Raw genomic sequence first — 11584 nt, forward strand, 5'->3', positions numbered from 1 at the left:
TGGTGGTTGATCATCATCATCCAGCTGTCTAGCTGTTTTTTAACCCTTTAAGGACCACCAAAATGTACATATTTCTACCCTGTAGGACCAGGGTGTTTTTCCAAATTTATATGATTTTCGTAAATGCGCTGTATTGCTTCACCTGAATAGATTTTCTCCAATTTTTTTTTATTTCAAGGTACACCATAGGAAGCAGTTTCCATACAATACACATTTATGGCTTCTGGTTGTTTTGTTGTTGTCATAGTAACATATTAATATACACAGTAGCACATTTCTGATAACTTCTCCGTGACATTGTTGCTATGACAACCACCACACACTGTGATAGAAAGAATATAAGCGAACGACCAAAACTATCACAGCAAGCACTTGTATGGCTTCACCGGTTTTACGTCACTGTGTATATAATTCCAGTTATTGTAATATATTTATTATATGTGACCTTTATTTTCCCATATTTGCATATTACAAAATAATGTGTTATACTTTAACAGAATAGATTTTTCAAATTTTTTTTATTTCAATGTACACTGTGAGGAACTGTTTACATATGCGGTGCATTTCATGGCCTCTGGTTGCTTTTCTGTCGCCATAGATACGGTTAAATAATACATAGTAATACATTTTTGTATGTAGTAGTACATTTCTGGTACCATCTCTATGACTGTGTTGTCATGACAACCACCATACTCCAAGATTGCAAGATTATGAACGTACGACCAATACCAACACAAAATAAACATGTATGGCTTCACCAGTTTTACGCTATTGTGTCTATATTTCCAGTCATCATAATCATTTTTTTTAAATGTGATCTCAATTTTCCCATATCTGCAGAATAAAAAATAACGTGTATTATACTTTAACAGAACAGATTTTTCAATTTTTTAAAATTTCAATGTACACTGTGAGGAACTGTTTGCATATGCGGCACATTTCATGGCCTCTGGTTGCTTTGCTGTCGCCATAGATACGGTTAAATAATACATAGTAATACATTTTTGTATGTAGTAGTACATTTCTGGTACCATCTCTATGACTGTGTTGTCATGACAACCACCATACTCCATGATTGCAAGATTATGAACGTACGACCAACACCAACACAAAATAAACCTGTATGGCTTCACCAGTTTTACGCTATTGTGTCTATATTTCCAGTCATCATAATCAATTTTTTAAAAATGTGATCTCAATTTTCCCATATCTGCAGAATACAAAATAACGTGTTATTACACTTTAACAGAACAGATTTTTCAATTTTTTTTTATTTCAATGTACACTGTGAGGAACTGTTTGCATATGCGACACATTTCATGGCCTCTGGTTGTTTTGATGTTGCCATAGATACAGTGCACTAATACATAGTAGTACAGTTTTGTACATTGTAATACACTTCAAATGTCTCCATGACTGTGTTGTCATGACAACCACCTCACTCCATGATTGAAGGATTATGAGTATACGACCAACACAAAATAAATTTGTATGGCTTCGCCAACTACTTTGTCTATATTTGCAGTTATTTTAATCAATTTTGATGCAACTTTTCCATATAATGCATACCATGTTGTTATGCTTTACAGATATTCTCCAATTTGTAGCACTGAGAGAACAGAAGTGATGTAACTTTGCTATATTGCACAACTACCTATGGTGGTGTGGCCTCTGTTACATAATCCAGACAATTAGGCAACACAAATATTTTTAATACATGCATATTTTAATACATGCTCCCTAACTTAAAATCCATCTCACTGTGCTATTACCAAACCTCACTAAATGTATGAATGGATATAGGATGAACACATGCATGCAAACATGCACCCACAAGAATGCACACATTGGGGGACACACACACACACACACACACACACGCACACACTAACTCACACATATACTACACTTATGCAAGTACGTAAGCACTAACATACACACGCACACTCATACAAGCACGCAAGCACTAACACACACACCTACTTGCATGAATGTACATGAGGATACGTATGCTCACACACATGCGTCAATGCACATCATGTAACACAAACCAGTATATTTCTCTACATACCATTTTGAATAATTAGGTCATTGGGGAGGGGGGGAGAATAAATATTCATAAAAATTATAAGGGTACATATACATGGTACAATTGGTGCATATGATGTATAGGAACATATGCAAGGCATGGGAGTTGCATGTATATAATAGTTGAAGTCAACAATATAAGCAAATGATATACTGTAATATACATATTACACATAATATCAATAGTCACGCAATGTATGGTAGTCCTTAAAACATGGGTGTACACACAATGCTACGTTACAGTCAGTACACATAAACCTTGTTTCTTGTCTTCTTCTAGTTTGCCGAGTTGTTGTCGCACAAACATGACATCTTCTTCTTGTCTTCTGCCCTTTTCTTGGAGTCTCTGGAACCAACGATGGAAAATGCCGACCTGAAATTTTTATGTACAATAATATTGTGTAATAATTTTTAATATACATTCTTACCAACAATACGAGTAGGGTTGTCCACAGTACTGGAGGATGCTGTCCTGTCCACTTGTGTACAGTGCTGCTCAAATATCTGCTCTACAACACGCTTACGAAACTCGACAAATTGTAATTTCTTACCACTATTTACTTTATACAGTGAATACGCATTATACAGAGACATATCAACAAGATGAAAAAACAATTTTATATACCATTTACGGGTTTTACGTGCTACTCTCTTCACTTTCGCTCTCATCGCCATCAGATTCATAAGACTCAGTTTCCTCACTATCCTCACTGCTTTCCTTTTCGTTTTCAGCTCGCTGAAGTCGACTAGAACGGCGAGAAATGCCTACAGAACCGCTAGAAGGCCCAGGCAGTGTAGGATCGATCACGCCTTCGTTTCCCCTCCCAGATTCATCGCTATCAGACAAATTATCAGAAGAACTCACCTCTTCTAACTCACCTGCATCCATTCCAGTATAGACAACTTCCAAGGAATCATCAGTATCGTCCATTTCTTCGCTAGAATCGGATAGCCGCGAAAGAACGACCGCCCCACTCAAGCGTTCAAAATCATCCCCACCAGTCGCCATTTTTAAGTCTTAACAACTGAACTTGGTTACCAATAAGCGCGTCTAATAATATATATTCGATTTAGAGCCCTTCGAGATGAAGAAGACGATCTAGCAGCTTGGAGAAAGTTGGACGTACATGTACGACGGCGGGCTTTCGCGTGAGTCAATATTATGACGTACATGTACGACGCTGGTCCCTAAAGGGTTAACCCTCAACGAATATTCTTAACCCATTTTCCATGTAGTCTGCAGAAAATGAAAACATACCAGTTATAACTATAGATAAATAGATAGTAAGCAAGTCTGTGCACAAATTGTTACTGCAGGAGACCTTATTGGTTGATTTCTTGGTTTTAGTGAGCCACTTTAACAAGGAGTAACTGGCTATGTTCAGGAAGCAACAAGTACTATTCAAGCTTGGAAAGACTTAATGAAGACCACATCTTCTATTCACACTGATGGTAAAAGCTTGAACTCTGGCGAATGTAATAGTCTATGGCATAGGCGGTGGAGACGGGGTGGGGGCAATGGTCCCCCCACTTTATGGGACACTGTTTGCAAGAAAAGATCGAGATACTCTAAAAGAACAGTCAGGATCTGGACACTCTAATAGAACAGTCACAGTAATCAGAGAAGCAGTGTAGCAAGTTACTTAGCTACGTATGTGTAGCCATTGTCAGTAGGCAGTGACCTTTTTTTTGTTTTTTGGTCTTTGACTTACAGCTGTCATGGCCCCCTTTGGCCTGCTCCACTTCCCCTGGTCTATGGAAAAAATTGGAAGAAGAAATTGCATGATTATCAACCTTTTGCAGTGTTCCTGTGCAACTGTTGAAGCTGCATATGCTATTGGGAAAAAGGACATGATGTAGAATCAGGTGCTGATGTCACATACCTTCTGAAAGGTGTACAGAACAGTCTACAAAAGGATGCCTAAATACTTAGTGACTTACTTGAACTAAAATTAACCAGCCAGAAGAACTTTAACATAAACCTCTCCTCTAAATGATAGTTGGGAAGAAACATTTCTTAGCAAACTTGATGATCACAATGTATTCCCTGGCATTGAATTGCAAGAATCAGTAAGGCGAACCACTTCACACAACTTGTATGTCCCAAATTGTTGTGCCATTTCTGCTGTTTGTACTGAAATTAACAGAGCCTACAAAATTTCCTTGACAGTTGATTGGCCATGGATGATAGGATGGCTGAAGCTGTGGAGACACTCAAACCAGACAACTTGTCAAGTCTTTCTAATGCCAAAATAAAATTAGTTCATCAGGTAGAAAGTTGTTCTCAGTTACAGCTATTGAAGCATGTCAACCAGTCATCATTGCTTTAGCAAGAATATCTGCAGCAAAACCACCGGATGTTGAGAGCATTGTGTCTAACTATAACCTTATTAAGTCAACAGATCACTCATCATTATCTGGAGGTACCTTACAGGGCTATCTTGTAGTCAGACATAATATGGCTTCTGTTGACAAATTTGATGTGTTGTTCAATAAGCTGTAGAAGAATGGATGTCAAGGAGGGAGAGAAGACCTCGACAAGGCAGAAATTTACACAAGAATATGTATCATCGTTTTTTGCAACAGATGCAAAATAGCATTGTACTGTAAAGTAGTAAGTAGGGATCAGGGAATTATGCTTGCATGAGCATAATAATAGCTTACCTGTCTATATAATTATAACAGCATTTTTATTTCTTCAAAACCTTCTAAATGCTTTAATACTGCACATGTACATTTGTGCAGTGTTAAGGTCTTACTTTAGTCAAGTGTTAAGGCATTACTTTAGGCCCTGCTCTCCAAAGTTTCCGTTTAATGATAAGTGATTTATTCACATCGCCCTTCAAGGACATCCATCAGTTCTAGTACTACCCTTGAGCAAAGCCCAACTTCAAGATTTGACTCCATGCTATTGCCAGTGTAAATGTGCATCCTGTACATGTAGCCATTTAATACTTCAGTTTAAATAGCCCCTAGGCAGCATCCAGAAGTTACTGTCCAGTATAATTTTAAAATTATCATAGAATGGAATTTCTGACCAGTTTCTAGAACTTTACATCTGTATAAATGGAATGCAAATTATTCATCTCTGCAACATTGTCTTACTGTATCTATGCAAAATCTATCATATCTTTTTACCACTTTTGAGCACAGTAGAGCAGTGCTACACCATTCTTTAGGAAACAGCCTGAAATCATTCCAGCAATAAAAATTGGTAAGAATTACAGTTTCTTTGCTCTTATTACTTAGCTATTATAGTCCAACACGCAACCTATATTAATGAAATATACATGAGAGAATGTACAAGAGCATAATTGAACAGAATTTACAAGAAGTGTATGCACCATGATTACAGGTACCTGTATATGGCTTAAGTATATATAAGCAACTGTGGGCCAGGGTTTGAGAAATTAATTGTATGTATATGGGATATTTAGTACCACACCAGGCAAGTGTACTTGCCATATTTTTATCCACTTACTGGCAGATATGTCATCAACAGTACTAGTATTGCCTGATGAAACTGGCACCTGACGTCGACTGCCTACTATAACAACAGGACCTGCAGGAAGCTACAATCATCACCACCTACAATTACTCTCCTTTTAGAAGATTTCTGGTCTGACTGAATACCCTGTATTTAGTATTATTACCTTATGTAATGCATACAAAAAAAACTATGCAACACCTCATCATAATCATCACTGATCTTCATGACATCCTCACCCTCATCGTATGGTACATAAATTCCAAATGTACGCTTCCCTCTGGCTTGCGATCCTCCAAACTCTTGAGTATAGTTACCAAGAGTTCAAGGCTTACCACTTGAAAGAGGAGTATCCTTAACCAAACTGCTGGATATCAGTAATGACAGTTGGTCTATGGACCTGTCAATCCCGGGTCCTATTGCATCCTTCATGGTAACCTGCTGATGTGTGTCTGCTTCAGTAAAGCCAGGAACTTGAACTTTTCCTGGAGCCAATATCTTGTACCCAAACTTTCCAGCCCTTTTATATCCTGCGAAACTGAGCTGTAACAAATAATGTATCGGTTTAATGTAGCTAATTGCAATAATAATAATAATATACCAAAAACATCTGCACAGCTCTATCTTCCTCTGATTTACTCACAGGTATTTAAGCAGACTTAATCTTTGGAGCAGTTTTTTGTGGGCAATCTTGGCGGTCTTGTTGTAGTGTTCTACCAACTGTGATACTGAACTGAATGCTGTATACATGCATACATGTATACAATAACTGCTTAATGATCACACATTTCTTACACCACAAAAAAATGTATATTTAACATGGCATACTTCCACTTATACCCTGTAGACAAACAGCAAACCCTACACCAACATCACATATTGTATCTGGGTCTTCTCCCTGCAGATTATATACACTTGCGTATCGTGTCCTCACTATGTGAGGCCTCAACCACCACACCGTGACTCAGAAGATACCGCATGGAAGTTTTTTGGGTTACCAATGGGCCAACCGAGGAGGGAAATATGGGCACTTTGACGGATCTAACACATCAGCACACACGTGCCGGGTAGTAATTATCAGCACACACATGTGCCAGGTAGGACACATCAGCACACACGTGCCGGAAAGAACACATCAGCACACACACGTGCCGGGTAGGAAACATTACATCAGCACACACACGTGCCGGATAGGACATATTAGCACACGCACGTGCCGGATAGGACATGTCAGCACACACACGTGCCGGCAAGGGACACACACGTGCCAGGAAGGGAATATCAGCACACACACGTGCTGGGAGGGGACATCTCAGCACACACACGTGCCAGGGACTTATCAGCACAAACACGTGCTGGGAAGGGACATATAAGCGCATACACGTGCCAGGAAGGAACATATCAGCACACATACGTGCTGGTAAGGACACATCAGTACACATGTGCTAGATGGAGTTTATCTACTTTGTATTTTAATAATGAATTTGCAAGCTTCAGCGCCAAATTTACCGCCAAATTAATTTTTGTGAGATGTTTGCTGTATTTTCGTAATGACATTTCTTTATTTTGTTATCTATTTGTTTTTTTAGTCACTGGCCCAGTGCCTCTCCCCTGCTACCCATTGTGCCAGATGTGAACAGAAGTGCAGTGACATGTCAAGAAGAAAACTTACTCCGTTTTACAACCTTTGAAAAGCATTGCTGCATTTGAATATACATAATATAAAATGTATACATGAAATAGGTTTCTGTACACATGATGCTAAGTGAGTTTCTACTATAAATCTATTGTACCATGATATGTGAGTTACTATGTATGTGCAAGTGTACATCATTGATCCCAGTTAGTGCTAATGTAAATCAGGGTTCCAGGTAGTGTTGACTGGTACTGAAGCTGCTGATAGTTGTTGTGAAGATGCGGCAATGACACTTTGTGGGCAGCAAGTGTAGCACATATAGGCATTGCTATTCCATCTTCCAAGTGTTTTTTATCAAGTATGGAGGTAGCTCCACTGCTGCTGCTGTAGTTGCTGCCCCAATCCTGAAGCTGTGTTCCCGTAATCAGATGGGCTCATACCAGTGCAGGATAATAGCTGATGCACCTCAGCGGTAAGCTGAGGACGGGACAGGGGTGAGTAGGTGCCCGCACAGAATACTAAGTGGTGTGGTTGCTTTGCAGTGATCAAATTAGCGTACTTGTTTAGAGCTTGTACTGGACAGCTGGTTGTCAAAGAGGAATAGACCTGAATTGATTGCCCTCTCCTGAAGGGGTCCGTTTTTGATTGCCGTAGTGTAATGGTAAGATTGATCATCATGGATAAGCATATCTGACCACGTTAGACTTAAACATTCGCTAGCTCTTAGAAAACCATAAAATGACAAAGTAAATGCTGCCCATAGTAAACGTTGGTCTAAAAGTGACTTTTGGGAGCCCTTTATTACCGAAGTTTTTTTTTACAAAACCGCAAGTGTGAAAACTTTTATGGCTTGTGTGAACTGTGGGCGATACGAGTGGACCCCACCCATTAATTAACCCATCAAGCTATATACCGTTTGATAGCCATCTCTCTCTTCTACCAACACAGCTAGAATACTTACAGATCACACACACAACTCACGCGCTATGAAGCAAAAAGCGTATCTTCTCCGTATCGCCATGGCATTGAAAGATGGGTGCCGCCATCTTACTAATCAACGCGATGACATCACACTATTTATTTTTAGAATCCTTATCACGTGGTGAATGGAGTAATTCCAACTAAAGCCTCCTAGTAGCAGGGAGAAGGCAAACATGGAGTTTTAAACAGGTATTATTGTTTTGTATACGCTATTTTATATTGCCAAGTGCCATAACTTGCCCATGCTTCTTCCTATCGCCGAACGGTAAACTTCATTAGAAACGCCCGGTCCTTCTGAGCAGTTTGGTAGCAATTTCAGCTTCGTAGCCCCTAGGAAAAAGGAGTTATGGCTCCGTTTATAAAGGGCACTTGTTATGGCAATATATTAGCCATTTGATAATAAAGGGTTAACAAATTGATGGTGATAGGCAGCCTTGTCCGTTCCACACAACTCTGTTGACGGCGAATGCCTCTACAGACTAAATGTAATGATTCATCAGTAGTGGGGTCAGGGAAGCCAGTTTCAATATGCATTAGGCGAATGGCAGCTAAGTACACTTTTATTGTTTTATATGACACTGATTGACTTTTGTCTACACAAAAATATTGTAAGGTGAGAGATGAAGCTGGTGTAGGCGTAATATTAAAATGGGAGCAGAATTAGAAATATGCATTCAAGCCTGACTGATAGGTGCGTCGGGTTGACTGAGCGACACCATTATATCTGCACTGCAGGAGGCATCAATGAAGGCTTGCTGAGGCCATGCAGGGATGTTGTCTGGGTGCAGGTTGGCCTTTGGAGCTAGTTTCCTGAAGCGATCTTGCTGGAAACGAGAAAGAGCATCCGCGATTACATTATTAACACCAGGTATGTGTTGGACACACACATTAAAGTTATTGTGGGCAGCACAGAAAAACAGCATGCGTACCAGAGCCATGATCTCGGGAGACTTGCTGGTACCAGACTCCCATATGTCAACTACAGTCTGGTAAAGTGCACACACATGCATAAAAATCAAGTTCAAAGTTTCTGCAGGTCACTCACTATCATATACAGTTTCAGTTTCAAAACCACCACGACTCCAGGAGTCAAACTTACTTGTAATTCCATTAACATGGGATGAAGAAACAGGAGATTTAGAAGCCTTGCCCTTTTCAGCTGATTCGATATCCATTATCCTTTCTTGAATGAAATGAAGCACTTCTTGAATTTTGTCATGATAGCTTAAATTTAAAACATAGTGGCTTGCAACAAGATAAAACAAGGTGGTAGCCATGTCGGTGCACTCCATGCACATAATCTGCTCAACTGCAATAAAATATTGATTGTAGTCGCCATGAGTATCACCACGATGTGCGGTTGAGCATTCTCAGGATCGGGTGCCTGTGAAGGTGGAGTTCCATCCTGCAAACAGGAAAAAGCATGAATCACTGCCTGCTATATATATGTGATATTTATATGAAGGATTAACATTCCTTTGGGTTCTATATATTTGTGCACATAAAACAATACCTTACATATAACAGGAAACTATGATGGAAGAAGTGGACAACTTTGACCAATTGGTATTATCAATTAGTCAACCTTTAATGATTCGACAAACCAAATAAGCACCTTTAAAAGTTATCGAGTATCTAGCACATGTTTGAGGATTTTGTGAAGCTTGCATTCCATTTGCATTAAGTTTCCTGCTTACCAATACTGCACACATAAGGCATACCGGAACAGATTTCATGAAATACGGTATATTTTCATCATGCTTCTTTGTCTTGCTGGTAGCCAACAGTATTGCCAAACACCGAAGGGAGTTGGTAATAAAAGTGTCATCACCTTAATGCAAAAGAAACCAGCAGCAATAGCACTGTTAATAAAATTATGGTACTCCTTTGGTGGCCTAAATTTAAGGCTGCTACTTTGACATACCAGACACCAGTAAGTTATTAATAAAATGTCAGGAATCATGCTTTAATGAATGCAGAAGTGACATGCAAAAAATATAGCCTAGTATCACAACAACAACAAGTTGATACCCCAGTAATACAGCACTACCCCTTTATGATCCCTACTATACAGCAAGCACAGTGATAGGTATTATAATTTGCATACAAAAACTTACAGCTCATCTTGAAATCAGTAGCCTCAATAATTTTTTTTATAGAAGTGGTCTTCGTACAAGACTGCTTGCTATAAAACATAATGGCCTTTGCCCAAGGAATAATCACTTCATCAAATTCTTCCTTAATTTCAGGACGTTGCATAATTATTCCAAATTCCCAAGTAGCCTATGTATATAATGCAACACAAGAAAAGATAAAATGTCATAACTACCTGATATGCACTTACGAAAGCACTTTGTTTTATCCATGGATACTGTTGCAAGATACTCTTGAAAGAATCTGATTCCAGAATAATGGGCCGCCGTGTGGAAAATGTACGGTACACCAGTGACTTCAGAGATTCTTGAGAAGGGTGTGTTTTATCTAGTTCCTCTTTGAGCAGATCCAAATTTCTAGAATTCGATGTTTCATCCTCTGCATCAGCCGGTATCACAGGGTTGAATTGCTTGTTCCTTTTGGATTCTCCTTTCATCCTTTTCTTTGGTGGTTCACTATCACTGTCAGAACGTGGACGATTGATGTTTTGAGTCCTTGTGTAAAGGAACCATTTCCAAGAATTCTGTGGGGTTGAAAGCAATGTTTACAGGAACAGTATATTGATGGTTACCTCTGAGCTTCCATCATTTCCCAAAAATCCAAATTTCCTATGCAAGGCTTTAGATACATGAAGACAATCAGATATCGTCGGACGCGCAACATGTGTCATTAACACTGTTGAAAGGGTTTGTACCATATATTTTCTATCAGTGTCTGTCAGGACATGTTTTTTTAAATTGTCTTCTGTTTTACGAAACGTTGGGATTGGAAAAGGATCATTGGAAAAGGATCTGGCATTTTCTGTGTGGCCCAAGAAGCCGGCGCGTAACACCCGTGAGTATATTGACAGGAAGAAAGAAAACGCAATTTTCACACCTCTGTAGCTCTGTGCTTCCTTGATGAAACAAGACAATTTTTGCTGTGCACATGCCCTCCAACTGCAGCACTCCACATTCCAAATTTGAGCGAAATCGCTTCACGCGTTCCCGAGATATGTGACTTCAAAAATTGGCTCAGTTTCTTTGTTTTTTTTTCTTCTTATTTTTCTTTTTCTTGTCGCACACTTACAAAAACTGCTATAAAACTCGAATGCCATATCCGATTACCTTGAAATTTGGCACAAAGAAGGGGGATATAAAGGCGCATCTCGGTACCAACTTTGGCTGGAATACGATAAACAGGCAAAGAGTTATGAGCGATTATTCACAAAAAATAACACCAATATGTTGTCACGCCTA

The 11584-nt window shown here is 39.2% G+C and overlaps 1 long non-coding RNA gene across 1 annotated transcript; it reads right to left on the reverse strand.

Moving 5' to 3' along the window:
- Positions 1-2103: 2103 nt before the first annotated feature.
- Positions 2104-3177, reverse strand: LOC136244732 (uncharacterized). The gene is made up of 3 exons (XR_010695553.1): positions 2968-3177; positions 2517-2924; positions 2104-2461 (listed from the first exon to the last, which is right to left on the reverse strand). It is a non-coding gene; the product is annotated as an uncharacterized lncRNA (long non-coding RNA).
- Between the last annotated feature and the right edge of the window lie 8407 nt (positions 3178-11584).

Source organism: Dysidea avara, chromosome 14 (assembly GCF_963678975.1).
Source record: "Dysidea avara chromosome 14, odDysAvar1.4, whole genome shotgun sequence".
NCBI lineage: Eukaryota > Metazoa > Porifera > Demospongiae > Dictyoceratida > Dysideidae > Dysidea > Dysidea avara.